This window comes from Ranitomeya variabilis, chromosome 4, assembly GCF_051348905.1.
Source record: "Ranitomeya variabilis isolate aRanVar5 chromosome 4, aRanVar5.hap1, whole genome shotgun sequence".
In the NCBI taxonomy this organism is placed as follows: domain Eukaryota; kingdom Metazoa; phylum Chordata; class Amphibia; order Anura; family Dendrobatidae; genus Ranitomeya; species Ranitomeya variabilis.
In genome coordinates this window covers 147,065,207-147,088,593 of record NC_135235.1, presented here as the reverse complement: position 1 = coordinate 147,088,593, position 23,387 = coordinate 147,065,207, and the positions used below count along the sequence as shown (strand labels likewise).

Sequence of the window (23,387 nt, the reverse complement as noted above, 5' to 3'; positions counted from 1 at the left end):
CCTTCCGAGCCCTACCGTGCGCCCAGTGTTTTTTCCTAACATATGGAGTGTCTGCATGCTCAGAGGAAATTGCAAAACAAATTTTGGGGTCCATTTTTTCCCTTTACTTTTGCAAAAATAAAAAAAAATAGGTCTAAATGGAATTTTTGTGAAAAAAGTTAAATGTTCATTTTTTTCCACATAACAAAAAACTGCAGCCATGATGAGTCAAGCATTTTTTTCCAGCTCCCCGAAAATACTCGATTAGGACATGAGTGTGCTCGGATAATACCTTATCCGAGCACGCTTGCTCATCACAACTTCCTAACAAAAAAAATGTTGTTTCAAAAATTGTGCTGATGTAAGATAGACATGTGGAAAATGTTATTTATTAACGACTTTGTTTGACATACCCTTCTGATTTAAGGGCAAAAAAATTAAATGTTTGAAAATTCCTACATTTTTTTAAATTTTCACAAAAATTCCATCTTTTTCACAAATAAACATGTCATATTGAAAATAATTTTACTATAATGAAGTACAATATGTGACGAAAATACTATCTCAAAATCAGTGGAATCTTTTGAGGTGTTCAGCACATGAAGCTCAAGCAGGCTTGGGGTGGTAAAGGTTTTTTCCTACAATGTACGGTAATTATGCATAGAGACCGCATTGGAGCCAGCTGGAGACTTACAACAGTCATCATTTTTTGAAGGTGTTTGGGCTTGGAAAGCTTTGTTGGTAGGAGACTGTAGCTTTGCAGGAGCTGCACTTTCTAGTGGTGTGTAATCTTACAACAGAATGATTGCATATGTAAATGGGTTTATTTCTTTAGCATGTGCACAGTTTCTGCAATTATTTTTGCACAACCCATTCATATGATTAGAACAGTCCCAGTAATCTATCACATTGAAATATACACTTAAAAATACAGCATACAGTATAGAAAAAATATCATAGAACTAGAACACAATGCATGCATCGCGAATGAATTAGTTAAAATACTCCAAATTACAGTATTTTTTTAGATTGTGAGAAGCAGCATGGTAAGCACATTCCTGTATGTATCCTTGCCTGAGTTACATCTCACCTTGCCTAATGGGGAGCCTAATTAGGCTCAATGAAGAAATGTTGAAGAAATGAAGGACTCTCATGCTGTTCTGTATTATAAAAACATCTCCATTAGTTCCTGTGGCAGCAGTTTAAGTTCCAAAGCTCAGTAGTGGTTTTGTGTTAATCTTTGTTAAACCTTTGGGCTCCCTTCTGTAGACACTTGTTGAGCAGGTTCTTTGTATGTGTGCAATGAATTCCTCTTAATATTTAAACTGATTACTTGGAAAGAGCTTTAAGCATCTTGAATAAGGAAACGGCACAAAACATGGAACTGGCTGAATGAATATATATATATATATATATATATATATATATATATATATATACAGTATATATATATATATATATATATATATATATATATATATATATATATATACCGTATATACTCGAGTATAAGCCGACCCGAGTATAAGCCGACCCCCCCTAATTTAAGCCGACCCCCCCCTAATTTTGCCACAAAAAACTGGGAAAACTTATTGACTCGAGTATAAACCTAGGGTGGAAAATGCTGCAGCTACCGGTGAATTTCAAAAATAAAAATAGATGCTCCATACCGTTCATTATGGCCCCATATCTGTGCCATATAGTGCTCTGCACCGTTCATAATTGCCCCATAGCTGTGCCATATAGTGCTCTGCACCGTTCATAATTGCCCCATAGATGTGCCATATAGTGCTCTGCACCATTATTGTCCCATAGCTGTGCCATATAGTGCTCTGCACCATTATTGCCCCATAGCTGTGCCATATAGTGCTCTGCACCATTCATTATTGCCCCATAGCTGTGCCATATAGTGCTCTGCACCATTATTGCCCCATAGCTGTGCCATATAGTGCTCTGCACCATTATTGCCCCATAGCTGTGCCATATAGTGCTCTGCACCGTCCATTATTGCCCCATAGCTGTGCCATATAGTGCTCTGCACCGTCCATTATTGCCCCATAGCTGTGCCATATAGTGCTCTGCACCATTATTGCCCCATAGCTGTGCCATATAGTGCTCTGCACCGTTGCCCCATAGCTGTGCCATATAGTGCTCTGCACCGTTGACCCATAGCTGTGCCATACAGTGCTCTGCACCATTATTGCCCCATAGCTGTGCCATATAGTGCTCTGCACCATCCATTATTGCCCCATAGCTGTGCCATATAGTGCTCTGCACCGTTGCCCCATAGCTGTGCCATATAGTGCTCTGCACCGTTGCCCCATAGCTGTGCCATACAGTGCTCTGCACCGTCCATTATTGCCCCATAGCTGTGCCATATAGTGCTCTGCACCGTCCATTATTGCCCCATAGCTGTGCCATATAGTGCTCTGCACCATTGCCCCATAGCTGTGCCATATAGTGCTCTGCACCGTTGCCCCATAGCTGTGCCATATAGTGCTCTGCACCGTCCATTATTGCCCCATAGCTGTGCCATATAGTGCTCTGCACCGTTGCCCCATAGCTGTGCCATATAGTGCTCTGCACCGTTGCCCCATAGCTGTGCCATATAGTGCTCTGCACCGTCCATTATTGCCCCATAGCTGTGCTGCTGCTGCTGCAATAAAAATAATAAAACACATACTCACCTCTCTTGCAGCTCCTCGGCGCCATCTTCCCGGTGTCTCCCTGCACTGACTGATCAGGCAGAGGGCGGCGCGCACACTATATGCATCATCGCGCCCTCTGACCTGCACAGTCAGTGCGGAGAGACGCCGGGAAGATGGCGCGGCGCCCGGCGTGTGGAACGAGGACAGGTGAATATGTAATACTTACCTGCTCCTGGCGTCCCGCTCCTTCCCCCGGACAGCTGGTCTTCGGTGCCGCAGCCTCTTCCTCTATCAGCGGTCACCGGCACCGCTGATTAGAGAAATGAATACGCGGCTCCGCCCCTATGGAGGTGGAGCAGCCTATTCATTTCTCTAATGAGCGGTCCCATGTGACCGCTCAGGGGAAGAGCTGCTGCACCCGGAGACCGTGGGACGGGCAGGGGGAGCATCAGGATCGCCGGGACTAGGTAAGTATGCCTCGGGCGCCCTCTCCCCCTCACCCGCCAACCGTGACTCGAGTATAAGCCGAGGGGGCACTTTCAGCCCAAAAATTTGGGCTGAAAATCTCGGCTTATACTCGAGTATATATGGTATATATATATATATTTATATCTATAGATGTCTATATCTTTCTATCTATCTATATATGGGCACTTACATATATAGTATATGTACACATAAACGAGAATCCACTATCGGCTTATATATCAGAAAGTATTATCATTATTTCATCTTGATATAGATAAACTGTACTGTCTAGACTGCTTAGTGTATGAAATTCAACAGGGGCAGTCCTAGACATTAGAGGGGCTCTGTGAGGGAATAATACATACACCTTCTGCACTCCAATAATTAATTTGCTATGAGTAAGGTGCACTACCCTTGTGTCTGTCTAGTAAATCCCACAACAATGTGCTAGTTTCTCTGCCAGACTGCAGCTTACCAGTAATTGTGAGCCTTGGGAATCACTGCAGTCACATATGATCTGGTGGCCTCTATGTCCATTTTTGCCTAAAGGATCCCTAGGCAGCTGTACTTTTTACGTGAGTATTCTTCAAAATAAGTGATAATTGAAATATATCACACTAGAAAGTAAGGGAAAGCTATAGTTCGCTGAATACACTGCAGATTAACAGCAGATGGTGAGATGGCCAGCAGATTGCAGAATCAGGCAGTTAGAATTTTACAGCCCAAATGTTTTGTATTCAGTAGAGACAAGTATCTACCAGAGGTGACTGGCTCCTCTTTTTGTGCTGAAAATACATGATTACTTGACCAAGTTGAGTGCTCATTTGTATTTGGGAGTCCATAGAGAACGTCATGTATAGCTGGCTTTAGACACCTTTAAGTTGGGTCTACAACTGCAAGGAGGTTTCCTGCTAGATTATTCTATAGGCTCAGAAACTGGTGTAATTACAAACTGAGCTTTTACTCACCCTGCCTAGATCCAGCAGTGCCTTTCCACTATTGATTCAGAGCTTGTTGATCGGCTGAAGTGATGACATCACTATGACACATCAATAGCCAATCATTTAACAGCTAATTCTATCTACATCAGTTCAACTGTAGAGCTTACTGATTGGCCGGAATGACTATAAGCCGTGTAGATGAGGCATAGCGACTGCAGCCAATTACCAAAGTTCAGAGAGGCAACATAAAGGAATGACAAAAAGTAAGTGCGAAAGAGTTGGAAGGGTGATCTTCTTGACCAATATCAAAATATCAAAAAAGGTACATTGTAATTATATATTAAAAGACAAATATGACATATCTGCCATGAACCATGTGACATTGTAGATGTGAGCAATTATGCGCTGGGCATAAATGGTTAAGCTGTTTAACAAGTCAGTCCATAGAAAAAAAAAGTTTGGATGTTTGTTTGGATAAAAGGCCTGTCAGTGGACCACCCTCTTCAACTCATATATTCTATTTTGAACTTTCACGAGACATGTAAGCAATTTACCACATCTTAAGGCTTTTGGAACTATTACAATGACACAACAATTTCCTAGTTTTAAGACAGATAGAAGACACAAGTTCATCAAGTTCAACCTATACTTAATGTGTTAATCCAATGAGGCATTTGCTAATTGCTCCTTAATTACCTTAATTATCTCAGTTACTTCTCTATGAACCTGCTTTAGTTCAAGCTTGTCATTTTTATACACCAGAATTCAAAATTGTACAGGTTTCCGAGTATGACCTGACTACTTACTTGAATAGACGCAAGACTCTTAATGTATCCCATGATTTTATTTGCTTTGGCAGCAGCTGCCTGGTACTGGTCATTAATGGTGCATTTGCCATACACCCAAGTCTTTTTCTTTGATAGTTTACCCAGTGTTTTACAATATAATTGTTCATTTTGCATCCTCAGTCTAAATGCATGGCGTTAGATTTAACTACATTAAATTTCATTTTTGATATCTCGAGCCAATCTGCCCACTTGCAGAAATCCCTCTGCAATATTAAATTATCCTCATTTGCAGTGATTACGTCAGAATTCAGAATTATTTAAAAATATTGCAATTTTTTTCTTCTGCAAGCATATATACATACAGTATATATATACACATTGTATATATATATACACAATGCATATATATATATACATTGTATATACATTGTATACATATGTATATATATATATATATAATATGTTATAATGGAGAGGGTCCTATACTGACCCCTGGAATACTCCATTGTAAGCTGTTACTCAAACAGAGTATGTTCCATTAATAACCACCCTCTGTTTCTTATCACTGTGCCAGTTGTTAACTCATTCATACATATTTTTCACTAATCTCATAGTTCTCATTTTATGAACTAACATTTTAAGTGGCACCATACTGAATGCCTTCAAAAGGTCCAAACATACAGCATTAATAGACTTAGTCTGGTCCAATTTAGAACTCACCTCCAGATTAGTTTGACAGAACTGATCCTTCATAAACCCATGATGATGTTGGGTTATGAGTACGGATGAGCAGACCTGTGGATGTTCGGGTTTGTCGGGTTCTATCTGAACTTGAACCCGAATCACTATAGAATTCTCTCTCTCAACCAAACTCCGAACACTAAAACAGACTTCAGGGAGAAGTCTGTTTTGAGAATTCAGCACCGGACCCTAGGTGTCCAGTACAAACCCTGATTTTTGCAGTTCGGGTTCACTGATCTATAGTGATGAGGTTAGTTTTATGAATAAACTGCCAAATAGCAATTATTTCAATATCCTCAAAGATTTTGCCCACAGTAGAGGTTTAACAAAGAGAACTATGATTTCCAGGCTCAGTTTTTGACTTTTAAAAAAAATTTTGACATCAGAATATCTGTTCGCCAGTACTTAGGAACAGACACTTATTATGGAACTAATAAATGCTAGAAATAATGGTCTGTTTATCACAGTACTTAACCACTTTCTGACGTTGCGTGTAATAGTACACCCACATCAGAATCCCTCCTTGTGATATGGGCTCCAGAGCTGAGACCAAATCTTTTTTCTAGCACATGTCAGCTGTTTTGAACAGCTGACATGTGCCTCTAACAGACGTGGCTGTTAGCCTGTTAAATGCCGCTGTCAATCTCTGACAGCAGTATTTAACATGCGCTTACCGGAAGTGCATTAGAAATCCTGCCAATTGTTGACCCCATCACATGATTGCGGGTCATCGATGGATTGAAAGACAACCACAGGTCTCCTTCAGACCTCTATGGTTGTGAAAGCTGAATTGCTATGAGCACTGTCTGGTGGTTGGCGCTCATAGCAAGTGAGCATTTCTGCTACACATAGGTGATCTGATCATCACCTGTGTGTAGCAGAGGCGATCAGACAACTGCAGCTTCTAGTCTCCCATGCAGACTATGGGAGTATGCAAAAAGTAAAAAAAATAAAAAAAATAAAAGTTCAAATCCCCCCCTTTTGCCCCATTCAAAAGAAATCAATAAAAACATCAAATATCCACATACTTGGAATTGGTGTCATCACGTTCAGAATCACTTGATCTATCAATGTAAAAAAATTAACCCGATCGAAAAAAATCAAAAGCCCAAATTACATTTTTTTGGACGCCGCTACATTGCACTAAAATGCAATAATGGGTGACCAAAAGATTGTATCTACACCAAAATGGTATGAAAAAATCAGCTAGCTAAAAATACCCAACTCCAGATCACGAAAAATGGAGACGCTACAGGTCTCGGAAAATTGCACCATTTTTTTTTTTACCAAAGTTTGGATTCTTTTTCACCACTTAAATAAAAATGAACCTAGACTTATTTGGAGTCTATGAATTTATAATGACCTGGAGAATCATAATGGCAGGTCAGTTTTAGTATTTTGTGAATATGGTAAAAAAAAAATGTGGAATTGCACTTTTTTGCAATTTCACCGCACTTGGATTTTTTTCCCCATTTTCCGGTACATGATATGTTAAAACCAATGCTGGTGTTCAAAAGTACAACTTGTCTCGCAAAAAATAAGCCCTCACATGGCCATTTTGTCCAAAAAAGAAGAAGAGCAAAAAGCGAAAACGACAATACCTCCGGTCATGAAGGGGTTAAAGGAAAGAAAAGTATTAACTTATTGATTATTTGGGTCTGACTGACAGAATGGAGAACTTTTATCCCTGATGGAGCAATTTAATTCTATCTGGCTGCTGGAAAAACCCAAGCGCAGCACTCAGCAACCTCACAAGGTATGAATGGAGTATCAATTGAGCATAGGCACTTCCAGTTCTTCCTAACCGAGATAACTGTTCCCCATTACATCGATCAGTGCACTTTCCCCTACAAATTAATAAGTTATCACTAAAGAACCCTTTTAATTCCTACAAAATTCAGCAATATATGCCATCCAGACCCGGTGATTTGTTTTCTTCAGTGTTTTTGAGGCAGAGTCTTCATTCCTACTAGGTTTAGCATGTGACTAGTGTTGAGCGATACCTTCTGATATGCAAAGGTATCGGTATCGGATTGGATTGGCTGATATCCAAAAAATATCGGATATCGCCGATACCGATACCCGATACCAATGCATATCAATGGGACACAAAATATCGGGATGGTTCCCAGGGTCTGAAGGAGAGGAAACTCTCCTTCAGGCCCTGGGATCCATATTCATGTATAAAATAAAGAATAAAAATAAAAAAAATTGATATACTCATCCCTCTGATGGCCCCGGCTCTCACCGGTCCAAGCGTCTGCCTCCGTTCCTAAGAATGCAGAGTGAAGGACCTTCGATGACGTCGCGGCTTGTGATTGGTCGCGTGACCGCTCATGTGACCGCTCACGTGACCAATCACAAGCCGCGACGTCATCGAAGGTCATTCACTCCTTGCATTCTTAGGAACGGAGGCACCGCTAAGCTCCAGGGTCTGCCGGAGGGGTGAGTATATCAATATTTTTTATTTTTATTATTTATTTTTTACATGAATATGGATCCCAGGGCCTGAAGGAGAGTCTCCTCTCCTCCAGACCCTGGGAACCATACGCACCGCACACTTCCGATTCCGATTTCCGATATCGCAAAAATATCGGAACTCGGTATCGGAATTCCGATACAGCAAATATCGGCCGATACCCGATATTTGCAGTATCGGAATGCTCAACACTACATGTGACTTTAAATAGAAAGTGTTTAACACAGTAGTCTTTCCCTCACCATCTTCCACCATTTTTTCCAGATTTTATTTTGAGGAGAGAAAACACTAGTATTGATTGTATTTATGTTCATGTAGCTAAAGAATATTTTCTTGTTATTTTTATTTACCTTGGTAGTGAGACTTTTTGCACCAATTTTTGCTGCCTTTATCTTTTTTTTACACAATTAATTTTTCTCTTCATAATTATTGAAAAGGCTTGTCTAGTTTTTGTATGAAAATCTGCAGATGCTCTATGAACTTCAAGTCGCAAACTTAAAACAAAGTTTCGGAACGCAACTCTTCACTTTTTCAGATGCATTTAACCCCTTAGTGACAGAGCCAATTTTGTACTTAATGACCAATCCATTTTTTATGATACTGACCACTGTCACTTTATAAAGTTATAGCTCTGGAACGCTTCAACGTGTCCCACTGATTCGGACACTGTTTTTTCATGACATATTGTACTTCATGTTAGTGGTAAAAAATGTTCTATATGACTTGCATTTATTTTTGAAAAAATGGAAATTTGGCAAAAATTTTCAAAGTTTTGCAATTTTCAAACTTTTAATTTTTGTACCCTTAAGGCCGGCATTACAATAAATGTATGGAAAATTGGTCGGCGTCTCCCAGCCGAGAGTCACACAAGTGTTCTCCGTATGTTCATCCGTGTGTAATGCATTTGCAATGCGATTATGAGATTTTCTCACACCTATGTATCCGTATGACGTGCATATGACATGCGTATGGCTTTACATTTCTCACTGATTTACCCCATTGAATTTAGTGGCTCAATGGGCTGAAATGAGGAAAATGTGTGCGTGTTTGTTGCAAGCTAGATGAATGATCCGTGTGGTGTCTCACATCTTGAATTGGCGAGTCTCAGACAATACACACGTACAATCGCAACATGCTGTGATTTTACACACACGGCGAATACCTCTGAGAAAAAATACAGTGATGTGAGCTGCCCTATAGATTAACACTGGTCCAAGTGCTATGCAATGTTTTCTTGCATAGCACTCACCCATATTCTACAGTAGTGTGACCCCGGCCTAAAGTTAATAAATAGTTAATAGTTAATAATTAACATTTTGCACATGTCAACTTTACATCAGCACAATTTGGAAACATAACTTTTTCTTAAAAGTTGACTAGCAATTTCTCATTTTTCCAACAAAATTTACAAAACTATTTTTTTAGGGACCACCTCACATTTGAAGTAAGTTTTTTTTTGGGTTAATATAACAGAATATACACAAAAATTACACCATTCTAAAAACTGCACCCCTCAAGGTGTGCAAAACCACATTCAAGAAGTTTATTAACCCTTCAGGTGATTCACGTTGACTATAGCAGTGTAAAAGGAAAAATTGAACATTTTACTTTTTTCACAAAAAAATTACTTTGGAACCAAACTTTTTTATTTTCACAAGGGTATCAGTAGAAAATGGACCACAAAATTTGTTGTGCAATTTCTCCTGTGTACACCAATACCCTACATGTGGGGGAAAGTCAATGTTTGGGCACATGGCAGGGCTCAGAAGGGGGGATCACCATTTGACTTTTTGAACACAAAATTGGCTGAAATCAATGGTGGGCACCATGTCGTGTTTGGAGACCAAATATGTACTCCCCAATTTTAACTCCAACCCTAACACAGCCCAAACCCTAACCCCCAACACACCCCTAACCCTAATCCCAACCCTAACCATAACCCTACCCACAACCCTAACCCCCACACATCCCTAACCCTAATCCCAACGCTAGCCATAATCCCAACCATAACCACAACCATAACCCCAACACCACAACCCTAACCCCAACACAACCCTAACTCAAACAACCCTAACTTTAACCCCAACCTTAACCCTAGCCCAACCCTAACTTTAACCCCAACCCTAACCCTTGCCCCAACCCTAACCCAACCCTAACGCAACCCTAATCCTAGCTCTAACCTCAACCCTAACCCTAACCCCAATCCTAACCCTAATGGAAAAATTGAAAAAATACATTTTTTATTTTTTCATTTCTACCTAAGGGGGTGATCAAGGAGGGTTTGATTTACTATTTTTTTATTTTGATCACTGTGATAGGGTCTATCACAGTGATAAAAATGAACCAATAGAACAAATCTCCTATTGTTGTGGGGTGCCAGATGGCAGATCTCGGTGGGCGCACTGAGCATGTGCCCACAATTTTCTTCCTGGAAGAAGAAGACACCAAGGACCGGGGGACAGAGCCGGAGGGTCCAGGGACACCTGATGTACAGGAGGGGGGTCGGGGGACCCCATTTCTTTCTCCTCCTGTATGCTAGATCATATCAGAAGAGAGAGAAATAAATGGGAAATCAGACTTTTTTTTTGCGGTCACCGTTATTCAGTGAATAGCGGCAATTGCAACACTGGGGATGGTAGAAAACCGACCCGAATCATGTTCTCCGGGGTCTCAGCTACCTCCAGACAAACAAATTAAGTTGCACTCTGTAGTGGTAAAGCATGCAAATATGAAATATATGAAATATTAATTGCATTACTGCTCTAGACAATAAGAATAAATGGAGATACTTAGCACTTAATTAGGCCAGTTCATGCATGCACAGCAGCCAACCACAAGGCAATGTCTGATTATCTACTGTGAACAACTTTCTAAGGCAAAAACCTAAATTTATGGATAGGTAGGATCCTGCTACAATTTAAAACCACCATAGGCTAGTGGGGTCAGAAAGCTAATATACAAATAACAAAAGACCGACTGGCACTTCCAAATCAGGAAACTCAGCCACAGCATTATGATATCACCTCTAACACTGACTCCATCAGTTTGACTAAGGGTTTTGGACAGAATGGTCTGCTTAATTATACATGACTAAAAGATAATTTTTAGATTTTTTTTAATCTATTTCATTATTTTTATTTATTTGATTTGACAAAATTCAGCTCAGTTTTCCCATGCTCATAAATCAGCTAAAACAAGCTCAATGTAAAGATGATAAGAGTTATTAACTCTCCCATCAGAGTGATCTCACTGACTGTCGGTAAACTAAATCAGCATTAGACAGTGTACCACAGAGACTATAGAAGGAAAACAGTGCAAAATTATATAAAAAACAACTAATTTTAAATTTTTTTTAGCATATTTTAAATAAAAATAAAAAAACCTTAGGTGTACATATTGTTTAGGTTCTTTTTAAAAGCCCATTTCATGTGACCAGTAGGCCGGACTTTAATGCCTTGAGTTGTAGAATGCAGATTTGTTTTTCAAATTATTTTTAGGAATTTCTAATGGTTTTTCTTTCCTAATTGGATTTATATCCCATGGTTAGCTTTATATGGCTTCCCATTATTTCTCAACACTCATCATGTAAGTATTCAATAATGATGAATTTGGCTTAAGTACAACACCTCAACCCAGGCTCCGACAGCTGTCTGCACATAGAATTAATTTTTCATTTAATTTGAAATTTCAATCCAAAGAACATGAAAATCTTTATCTTCAAACTACAGTAAAATGATCCACTGGGGAAAAAGAACCAACTCCATGGAAGTTGAAGTTAGTGCAATGAAGTTTAATGCTATATAGGTAATTATGCTGTAATGGGTTGTAGATTACATTTGATTAACTAAAACTACTGTTGGAGATAGCACAGAATGGAAATTGAGAAATTGGTTTAAACATGTCAAAGTCTAGCCATTTTCATACTTCTTGAAGATTGAGTCTAGGAAACGTATGCAGCATTTTCTTTTCACACTTTTAGAGATTACAGTCACAGTTTTAGATTTTAGAGATGTTCTGTTTTATCATTCTATGCCGTGTTATTGAGTAAATTGTAGATTGAATTACAGTAGACTATTTCTATAGTTAGCTGAAAAGTAGATAATATGGTAGCAAAAACGATTTACTTGAGCCATAATTGCCCATCAGAGATATGGGACTTTTTATGGGAACAAGGTTTTACATAAAAGATATGCATGTGACCCATAACAGATACTCACTGACCTCTTTAACCATGTTTTGCAGCACTCCTCAAAGTGTTTCACTGAACCATCTAAATGCTAATAAGAGTAATTAGTAAGAGTAAAATCCTGGAACATGCACCAACATGATCTCAGGGCGTTACTATGTTTTTTATAGGTTGAAACAACTATCTATTCCCTCATCTCCAGACAGGTGCAGTGTGTTCATGCCTGCTATCGTGTTTGGGGACCCTGCTTAGTATTTCACTTTGAGCTTTGGTTAGTGTTGAGCGATACCGTCCGATACTTGAAATTATCGGTATCGGAAAGTATCGGCCGATACCGGCAAAGTATCGGATCTGATCCGATACCGATACCCGATACCAATACAAGTCAATGGGACTCAAGTATCGGAAGGTATCCCTGATGGTTCCCAGGGTCTGAAGGAGAGGAAACTCTCCTTCAGGCCCTGGGATCCATATTAATGTGTAAAATAAAGAATTAAAATAAAAAATATTGATATACTCACCTCTCCGACGCAGCCTGGACCTTACCGCTGTGAACCGGCAGCCTTCATTGCTTAAAATGAGCGCGTTCAGCACCTTCCATGACGTCACGGCTTCTGATTGGTTGCGTGCCGCTCATGTGACAGCCACGCGACCAATCAGAAGCCGTGACGTCATCCCTCAGGTCCTAAATTCCTAGAAGAGGTGAGTATTTTTTTTATGGGTTCTGCCTTATTACAGGTTCTGCCACCTTATTACAGGGTCTGCCGCCTTATTACAGGGTCTGCCTATGGGGGTGCCACCTTATTACAGGGTCTGCTGCCTTATTACAGGATCTGCCTATGGGGTGCCACCTTATTACAGGGTCTGCCTATGGGGGTGCTGCCTTATTACAGGGTCTACCACCTTATTACAGGGTCTGACTATAGAGGTACTGCCTTATTACAGGGTCTGCTGCCTTATTACAGGGTCTGACTATGGGGGTACTGCCTTATTACAGGGTCTGCCGCCTTATTACAGGGTCTGACTATGGGGTGCTGCTTTATTACCGGGTCTGCTGCCTTATTACAGGGTCTGCCTGTGGGGGTGCCACCTTATTATAGGGTCTGCTGCCTTATTACAGGGTCTGCCTATGGGGGTGCTGCCTTATTACAGGGTCTGCCTATGGGGTGCCACCTTATTAAAGGGTCTTCCACCTTATTACAGGGTCTACCTATGGGGGTGCCGTCTTATTACAGGGTCTGCCTCCTTATTACAGGGTCTGCCTATGGGGTGCCACCTTATTAAAGGGTCTGCCACCTTATTACAGGGTCTGCCTATGGGGTGCCGTCTTATTACAGGGTCTGCCTCCTTATTACAGGGTCTGCCTATGAGGGTGCTGCCTTATTACAGGGTTTGCCACCTTATTACAGGGTCTAACTATGGGGGCTGCCTTATTACAGAGTTTGACAATGGGGGCTGCCTTTTTACAGGGTCTGACTATGGGGGCTGCCTTATGCTAGAGTCTGCTTATGGGGGCTGCCTTATGCTATAGAGTCTGCCTATGGGGAGTGCATTATACTATATTGTGGACTATTTGGTGCATTAGGCTACTGTATATGGAGGCTTTCTAGGGGCCATCATACAGTATGGAGATTACAGTGTGGGGGTCATTATACATTGTTGGAGCCATCAAACAGTTTGGAGGCTACTAAGAGGTCAGTATACTGTGTGGGTGGTACTATACAGTGAGGGGGCATTATACTGTGTATAAGAGAGCATCATACTGTGTATAGGGAGCTGTACGAGGGGAGACTCGGGACATTATTAAATGTAAAGTGGGTAATTATTGTTATAGGGGAACTCAGGTTACTGTGACTATCAAAGGGGCACACAGGGCAATATTACTTTCTTGGGGACAAAATATGGGCACTGTTATCTAGGGCACTTGCACCTGGCATTACTATATTATAGAGGGTTGCTTTAGAATTTACACAGAGAACCACACAGCAGGTGCAGTAATAGGGACACATACGGCAGCAGCGGCTCAGTATTGGGGTATCAGGTGCAATAATAAGGACATACGAGAGCAGCAGCTCAGTATTGGGGTATCAGGGGCAGTAATAGGGACACATACGGCAGCAGCGGCTCAGTATTGGGGTATCAGCAGGATGAGGAGTTTGTGCAGGTTGGGAATAGATGGTGATGGGGCTAGAATGTGAGAAGTGAAATGTGTCTTTGCTGTATTCTCTGCAGACAAGTTGTTGCTAGAAGAAGTTGTCATGTCGGTCTGGGCCAGATGGAAAAGACGGGAAAAGTGAACGATTCCATCGGAAAGAACGTCAGTGGTAAGTCATTATCTGTAACTGTGCTTTGATCTCTTATATGTTCTGTAGGGCTGGTATCTACCACTGACCATATGGCGGTAATATCCATGTTCGTCATTATATAGAGATTATCTTCAGTAACAGCGCGGTCATCTGCTGAGGTTCTCCACTATTAGGGCTCATCACCCAGTTGTAATCAAGGTTAACTGGTTAGGGGCCCACTCAGAAGTTTCGCCCCCTGAACCAAAACCCTAGCTATGCCTCTGGTCTACAGAGATTACAACAAAGACACATTTGACTTCTTACATTTCCTGCACTGTCCCCATCTATTTCCAACCTTCTCAACTTACTCATCCTGTTGTCACCCTAATTGTGAGCCGCTGCTGCCCTATGTGTTACGAACATTGCACCTGCTGTTAAGCACAATAACAGTGCTCCTCTTACTGCCCCACATAATTTCCACCATTTAATCCCTTACAAGGTAAGAAGCTTAATTTGTACCCTCTAAATGGTAAGATTGACTCCTAAAAAATATCAATGCCCAGTGCAAATCCTCTAGAAAACAGTGTCCACATTTTTACCCTAAAAAGTAATAATGCCAGATGTGCACCGAAAATGGTCACAGCATCCTATGTACCCCTATAACAATAATTCTTCTTAAGTGCTTACTTAACATTTAATAATGTTCCCTGAGTTCCACACATGTATTCCCCTATGCAGAGTGTGATGGGACCACAGCTTTCATATACAGAGTACAGTGAAGCCACAGCTCCCCTATACACAGCATGATGGGCACACAGCTCCTCTGTACACAGTATGATGAGCTCATAGCTCTCCTATACACAGTATGATGACCCACAGCTTCACTGTACACTGGGTAATGCCCCACAACTTCCTATACACAGTGTGGTGGGTCATAGCTCCTCTCTACACAATATGCTTTGCCAACAGCTCCCCTATACACAGTATGATAGACTATCAGCTCCCCTAAACACAATATAATGGTCCCACAGCTCCCCTATACACAGTATGATTTCCCCATCGCTTCCCTATACACAGTATGATGTCCCTACTACTTCATCAAACCACAATATAGTGGTCCTCATAGTATCTACCACACTGTATAACAGCCCCACATTATCTCCCATGCTGTATAATTGACCGACGTTGGCTCTCACTCTGTATAATGGGCTCACAATATCTCCCACACTGTATAATGGCCCCACATTAGCTCCCACTCTGTATAATGGCTCCACATTATCTCCTCACTGTCTAATCGCCACACATTACCTCCCACACTGTATAATTGCCCCTCATTAGTTTCCATGCTCTATAATGGACCCAAAAGCAGCTCTCACACTGTACAATGGCCCCAACAATAGCTCCCACTCTGTAAAAATGACCTCATATTATCTACCACACTGTATAGTGGCCCCACATTACCTCCCACACTGTATAATTGCCCCTCATTAGTTCCCTCAGGTATAATGGCCCCACATTAGCTCCCACACTGTGTAATGGCCACAAATTAGCTCCCACACTGTAGAATGGCCAAACATTAGATTAAATTCTGTATAACGACCGTAAATTAGCTATCACTCTGATTAATGGCCGATTATTAGCTCCGACACTGTATAATAGCCCCACATTAGCTCCCATGCTCTATAATGGCCCCAACATTAGCTCCCACTCTGTATAATGGCCTAAAATTATCTCCCACACTGTATAATGGCTGTATATTAGCTCACATGCTGTAATAATGGCTGCACATTAGCTCCCATGCTGTATAATGGCCGAATATTAGCTCCCACAATGTATAATGACTCCATATTATCTACCACGCAGTACAGTGGCCCCACATTACCTGCCACACTGTATATTTGCCCCTCATTAGTTCCCTCAGGTATAATTACCCCACATTAGCTCCCACAATGTATAATGGCCACACATAGGGTTGAGCGACTTTCATTTTTTTAAGATCGAGTCTGGTTTTGTGAAACCCGATTTAGTCCAGAGTCGAGTCGAGTGAAGTCGGCTGATTATCGCTAAAAGTCGGGGATCGACCGAAACACGAAACCCAATGCAAGTCAATGGGGAAGCATAGCCGGCAGTGAGTGGAGGCCAGGAAAACACCTACAGTGCACATTTTACTGCCAAAAACATCCATTCTTGTTTTCTGAAGCTTGTCAATCTTAATTAACTTTATAATAATAGTTGGGCACTGGAAATTGGGGGTCATTTGGCAAAAGTTGTGGGGGTAGGGCTGGTTCAAGGTTTTAGTGGGCCCAGGAAACATGGACTACGTCATGGCGGTGGAGCAGGGAGAGGTAAGTATTTCAACGTTGCAAGTGCTGTGATCCTGAGCAAGCAGGGGGGCCCACTCGTTCGCATTGGCACTGGCACAGGGCCCCTCAAAGTACGGCGGTGTGTTTGCATGGCGGGGGCGCCTCCCACCAGCAGCGACACTTTTGCGTACTCTGAGTGGCCCTGTGCTAGTGACGTCGCCAACGAGTATGCCCCCCCACCTGATGAAGGAACCTGCACTTTCATCTGCACCTTCCTCTTTGTCCCTGTGTAAGGTGGTATAATATGCGGGAAGGGGAACCTTACTTTCAGCAGGGTCAGATTCTGGCTGTGTAGAGTACAAGGGGAATGTAGTGGTCTAGGTCAATGTACCAGCAGACTCATCTAGCAGTGGCTGGGCAATGGGCAGGATGATGAGGAAACAGATATAGGGCCAAAGAATAAAGTAGGCTAAATGCAGATCAAAATTGGTAACAGGACTAAACAGGCGGCATTGCTTTGTTCAGTGGAGTAGCAAACCCAAGAGCAGCAGACACTGTTTCAAGGGCCTAACCACACTAGTAGGCCAAATGCAGTTTAATATCTGATAGTATAGGCCGAAAGCCAGAATGTGGAAGCTCAGCTTTGTTCAGTTGAGGACAACACCAGGGAGGGGCAGACACCGTTAGTAGGCCCTAACCACCATTTTGTTTTTTAAAAAACACTTAATGAGAGCCAGAAGGTTGAAGCTCAGCTTTATTCAGTTGAGGGCAACACCAGGGAGGGGCAGACACCGTTAGTAGGCCCTAAACACCATTTTGTTTTTTAAAAAACACTTAATGAGAGCCAGAAGGTTGAAGCTCAGCTTTATTCAGTTGAGGGCAACACCAGGCAGGGGCAGACACCGTTAGTAGGCCGGAACCACCATTTTGTTTTTTAAAAAACACTTAATGAGAGCCAGAAGGTTGAAGCTCAGCTTTATTCAGTTGAGGGCAACACCAGGCAGGGGCAGACACCGTTAGTAGGCCGGAACCAGCAATGTGTTTAAAAACAGCAGTTAATCAGAGCCGGAAGGTAGAAGCTCAGCTTTATTCAGTTGAGGGCAACACCAGGGAGGGACAGAAGCCGTTAGTAGGCCCTAACCACCATTTTGTTTTTTAAAAAACACTTAATGAGAGCCAGAAGGTTGAAGCTCAGCTTTATTCAGTTGAGGGCAACACCAGGCAGGGGCAGACACCGTTAGTAGGCCGGAACCACCATTTTGTTTAAAAACAGCAGTTAATCAGAGCCGGAAGGTAGAAGCTCAGCTTTATTCAGTTGAGGGCAACACCAGGGAGGGGCAGAAGCCGTTAGTAGGCCCTAACCACCATTTTGTTTTTTAAAAAACACTTAATGAGAGCCAGAAGGTTGAAGCTCAGCTTTATTCAGTTGAGGGCAACACCAGGCAGGGGCAGACACCGTTAGTAGGCCGGAACCAGCAATGTGTTTAAAAACAGCAGTTAATCAGAGCCGGAAGGTAGAAGCTCAGCTTTATTCAGTTGAGGGCAACACCAGGGAGGGACAGAAGCCGTTAGTAGGCCCTAACCACCATTTTGTTTTTTAAAAAACACTTAATGAGAGCCAGAAGGTTGAAGCTCAGCTTTATTCAGTTGAGGGCAACACCAGGCAGGGGCAGACACCGTTAGTAGGCCGGAGCCACCATTTTGTTTAAAAACAGCAGTTAATCAGAGCCGGAAGGTAGAAGCTCAGCTTTATTCAGTTGAGGGCAACACCAGGGAGGGGCAGAAGCCGTTAGTAGGCCCTAACCACCATTTTGTTTTTTAAAAAACACTTAATGAGAGCCAGAAGGTTGAAGCTCAGCTTTATTCAGTTGAGGGCAACACCAGGCAGGGGCAGACACCGTTAGTAGGCCGGAACCAGCAATGTGTTTAAAAACAGCAGTTAATCAGAGCCGGAAGGTAGAAGCTCAGCTTTATTCAGTTGAGGGCAACACCAGGGAGGGGAAGAAGCCGTTAGTAGGCCCTAACCACCATTTTGTTTTTTAAAAAACACTTAATGAGAGCCAGAAGGTTGAAGCTCAGCTTTATTCAGTTGAGGGCAACACCAGGCAGGGGCAGACACCGTTAGTAGGCCGGGACCAGCAATGTGTTTAAAAACAGCAGTTAATCAGAGCCGGAAGGTAGAAGCTCTGCTTTATTCAGTTGAGGGCAACACCAGGGAGGGACAGAAGCCGTTAGTAGGCCCTAACCACCATTTTGTTTTTTAAAAAACACTTAATGAGAGCCAGAAGGTTGAAGCTCAGCTTTATTCAGTTGAGGGCAACACCAGGCAGGGGCAGACACCGTTAGTAGGCCGGAACCACCATTTTGTTTAAAAACAGCAGTTAATCAGAGCCGGAAGGTAGAAGCTCAGCTTTATTCAGTTGAGGGCAACACCAGGGAGGGGCAGAAGCCGTTAGTAGGCCCTAACCACCATTTTGTTTTTTAAAAAACACTTAATGAGAGCCAGAAGGTTGAAGCTCAGCTTTATTCAGTTGAGGGCAACACCAGGCAGGGGCAGACACCGTTAGTAGGCCGGAACCAGCAATGTGTTTAAAAACAGCAGTTAATCAGAGCCGGAAGGTAGAAGCTCAGCTTTATTCAGTTGAGGGCAACACCAGGGAGGGGCAGAAGCCGTTAGTAGGCCCTAACCACCATTTTGTTTTTTAAAAAACACTTAATGAGAGCCAGAAGGTTGAAGCTCAGCTTTATTCAGTTGAGGGCAACACCAGGCAGGGGCAGACACCGTTAGTAGGCCGGAACCAGCAATGTGTTTAAAAACAGCAGTTAATCAGAGCCGGAAGGTAGAAGCTCAGCTTTATTCAGTTGAGGGCAACACCAGGGAGGGACAGAAGCCGTTAGTAGGCCCTAACCACCATTTTGTTTTTTAAAAAACACTTAATGAGAGCCAGAAGGTTGAAGCTCAGCTTTATTCAGTTGAGGGCAACACCAGGCAGGGGCAGACACCGTTAGTAGGCCGGAACCACCATTTTGTTTAAAAACAGCAGTTAATCAGAGCCGGAAGGTAGAAGCTCAGCTTTATTCAGTTGAGGGCAACACCAGGGAGGGACAGAAGCCGTTAGTAGGCCCTAACCACCATTTTGTTTTTTAAAAAACACTTAATGAGAGCCAGAAGGTTGAAGCTCAGCTTTATTCAGTTGAGGGCAACACCAGGCAGGGGCAGACACCGTTAGTAGGCCGGAACCACCATTTTGTTTAAAAACAGCAGTTAATCAGAGCCGGAAGGTAGAAGCTCAGCTTTATTCAGTTGAGGGCAACACCAGGGAGGGGCAGAAGCCGTTAGTAGGCCCTAACCACCATTTTGTTTTTTTAAAAAACACTTAATGAGAGCCAGAAGGTTGAAGCTCAGCTTTATTCAGTTGAGGGCAACACCAGGCAGGGGCAGACACCGTTAGTAGGCCGGAACCACCATTTTGTTTAAAAACAGCAGTTAATCAGAGCCGGAAGGTAGAAGCTCAGCTTTATTCAGTTGAGGGCAACACCAGGGAGGGGCAGAAGCCGTTAGTAGGCCCTAACCACCATTTTGTTTTTTAAAAAACACTTAATGAGAGCCAGAAGGTTGAAGCTCAGCTTTATTCAGTTGAGGGCAACACCAGGCAGGGGCAGACACCGTTAGTAGGCCGGAACCACCATTTTGTTTTTTAAAAAACACTTAATGAGAGCCAGAAGGTAGAAGCTCAGCTTTATTCAGTTGAGGACAACTTGAATTAGGGACTGCATACAGACTTAGCAGGCTGTCCCCTGTGTGGACCATGCATCCAATACATTAACCCATTGAGCCACAAAGGACACGTAACCTTCCGTGGCCATACCTACAGGTCCATGTGTCTGTTGTCAGGTGTACCTTTGTCAGTGTAGGCCTATTGGAAGGAGGGACCGCAGACAGGCTTCAAAGGCCTAACACAATAAAATGGGCTGGCTGTAGGCACTTTAAAATTGGTTCCAGGGGTACACGGGCAGCAGTGGTCTGGTCAGTGGAGGCCTAGTGGAAGGAGGGACCGCAGACAGGCTTCGAAGGCCTAACACAATAAAATGGGCTGGCTGTAGGCACTTTAAAATTGGTTCCAGGGGTACACGGGCAGCAGTGGTCTGGTCAGTGGAGGCCTAGTGGAAGGAGGGACCGCAGACAGGCTTCGAAGGCCTAACACAATAAAATGGGCTGGCTGTAGGCACTTTAAAATTGGTTCCAGGGGTACACGGGCAGCAGTGGTCTGGTCAGTGGAGGCCTAGTGGAAGGAGGGACCGCAGACAGGCTATCAAAGGCCTAAAATAACAAACAATAGGCTCATGGCAGTTTTACAGCGGTTACATGGATACACGGGCAGGCAGCTGGTGATGAGTGGAGGAGTATTTAAAGTAGGGACCGCAGACAGGCTATCAAAGGCCTAAAATAACAAACAATAGGCTCATGGCAGTTTTACAGCGGTTACATGGATACACGGGCAGGCAGCTGGTGATGAGTGGAGGAGTATTTAAAGTAGGGACCGCAGACAGGCTATCAAAGGCCTAAAATAACAAACAATAGGCTCATGGCAGTTTTACAGCGGTTACATGGATACACGGGCAGGCAGCTGGTGATGAGTGGAGGAGTATTTAAAGTAGGGACCGCAGACAGGCTATCAAAGGCCTAAAATAACAAACAATAGGCTCATGGCAGTTTTACAGCGGTTACATGGATACACGGGCAGGCAGCTGGTGATGAGTGGAGGAGTATTTAAAGTAGGGACCGCAGACAGGCTATCAAAGGCCTAAAATAACAAACAATAGGCTCATGGCAGTTTTACAGCGGTTACATGGATACACGGGCAGGCAGCTGGTGATGAGTGGAGGAGTATTTAAAGTAGGGACCGCAGACAGGCTATCAAAGGCCTAAAATAACAAACAATAGGCTCATGGCAGTTTTACAGCGGTTACATGGATACACGGGCAGGCAGCTGGTGATGAGTGGAGGAGTATTTAAAGTAGGGACCGCAGACAGGCTATCAAAGGCCTAAAATAACAAACAATAGGCTCATGGCAGTTTTACAGCGGTTACATGGATACACAGGCAGCTGGTGATGAGTGGAGGAGTATTTAAAGTAGGGACCGCAGACAGGCTATCAAAGGTCTAAAATAACAAACAATAGGCTCATGGCAGTTTTACAGCGGTTACATGGATACACAGGCAGCTTGGTGGTGAGTGGAGGAGTATTTAAAGTAGGGACCGCAGACAGGCTATCAAAGGCCTAAAATAACAAACAATAGGCTCATGGCAGTTTTACAGCGGTTACATGGATACACGGGCAGGCAGCTGGTGATGAGTGGAGGAGTATTTAAAGTAGGGACCGCAGACAGGCTATCAAAGGCCTAAAATAACAAACAATAGGCTCATGGCAGTTTTACAGCAGTTACATGGATACACGGGCAGGCAGCTGGTGATGAGTGGAGGAGTATTTAAAGTAGGGACCGCAGACAGGCTATCAAAGGCCTAAAATAACAAACAATAGGCTCATGGCAGTTTTACAGCGGTTACATGGATACACAGGCAGCTGGTGATGAGTGGAGGAGTATTTAAAGTAGGGACCGCAGACAGGCTATCAAAGGCCTAAAATAACAAACAATAGGCTCATGGCAGTTTTACAGCGGTTACATGGATACACAGGCAGCTTGGTGGTGAGTGGAGGAGTATTTAAAGTAGGGACCGCAGACAGGCTATCAAAGGCCTAAAATAACAAACAATAGGCTCATGGCAGTTTTACAGCGGTTACATGGATACACGGGCAGGCAGCTGGTGATGAGTGGAGGAGTATTTAAAGTAGGGACCGCAGACAGGCTATCAAAGGCCTAAAATAACAAACAATAGGCTCATGGCAGTTTTACAGCGGTTACATGGATACACGGGCAGGCAGCTGGTGATGAGTGGAGGAGTATTTAAAGTAGGGACCGCAGACAGGCTATCAAAGGCCTAAAATAACAAACAATAGGCTCATGGCAGTTTTACAGCGGTTACATGGATACACGGGCAGGCAGCTGGTGATGAGTGGAGGAGTATTTAAAGTAGGGACCGCAGACAGGCTATCAAAGGCCTAAAATAACAAACAATAGGCTCATGGCAGTTTTACAGCGGTTACATGGATACACGGGCAGGCAGCTGGTGATGAGTGGAGGAGTATTTAAAGTAGGGACCGCAGACAGGCTATCAAAGGCCTAAAATAACAAACAATAGGCTCATGGCAGTTTTACAGCGGTTACATGGATACACAGGCAGCTTGGTGGTGAGTGGAGGAGTATTTAAAGTAGGGACCGCAGACAGGCTATCAAAGGCCTAAAATAACAAACAATAGGCTCATGGCAGTTTTACAGCGGTTACATGGATACACAGGCAGCTGGTGATGAGTGGAGGAGTATTTAAAGTAGGGACCGCAGACAGGCTATCAAAGGCCTAAAATAACAAACAATAGGCTCATGGCAGTTTTACAGCGGTTACATGGATACACGCGCAGGCAGCTGGTGATGAGTGGAGGAGTATTTAA

The 23,387-nt window shown here is 42.9% G+C and overlaps 1 protein-coding gene across 2 annotated transcripts in view; it reads left to right on the top strand.

Moving 5' to 3' along the window:
- GRID1 (glutamate ionotropic receptor delta type subunit 1) overlaps positions 1-23,387 on the top strand; it is a 2,026,904-nt gene that overhangs the window by 348,579 nt on the left and 1,654,938 nt on the right. The window lies entirely within an intron of this gene.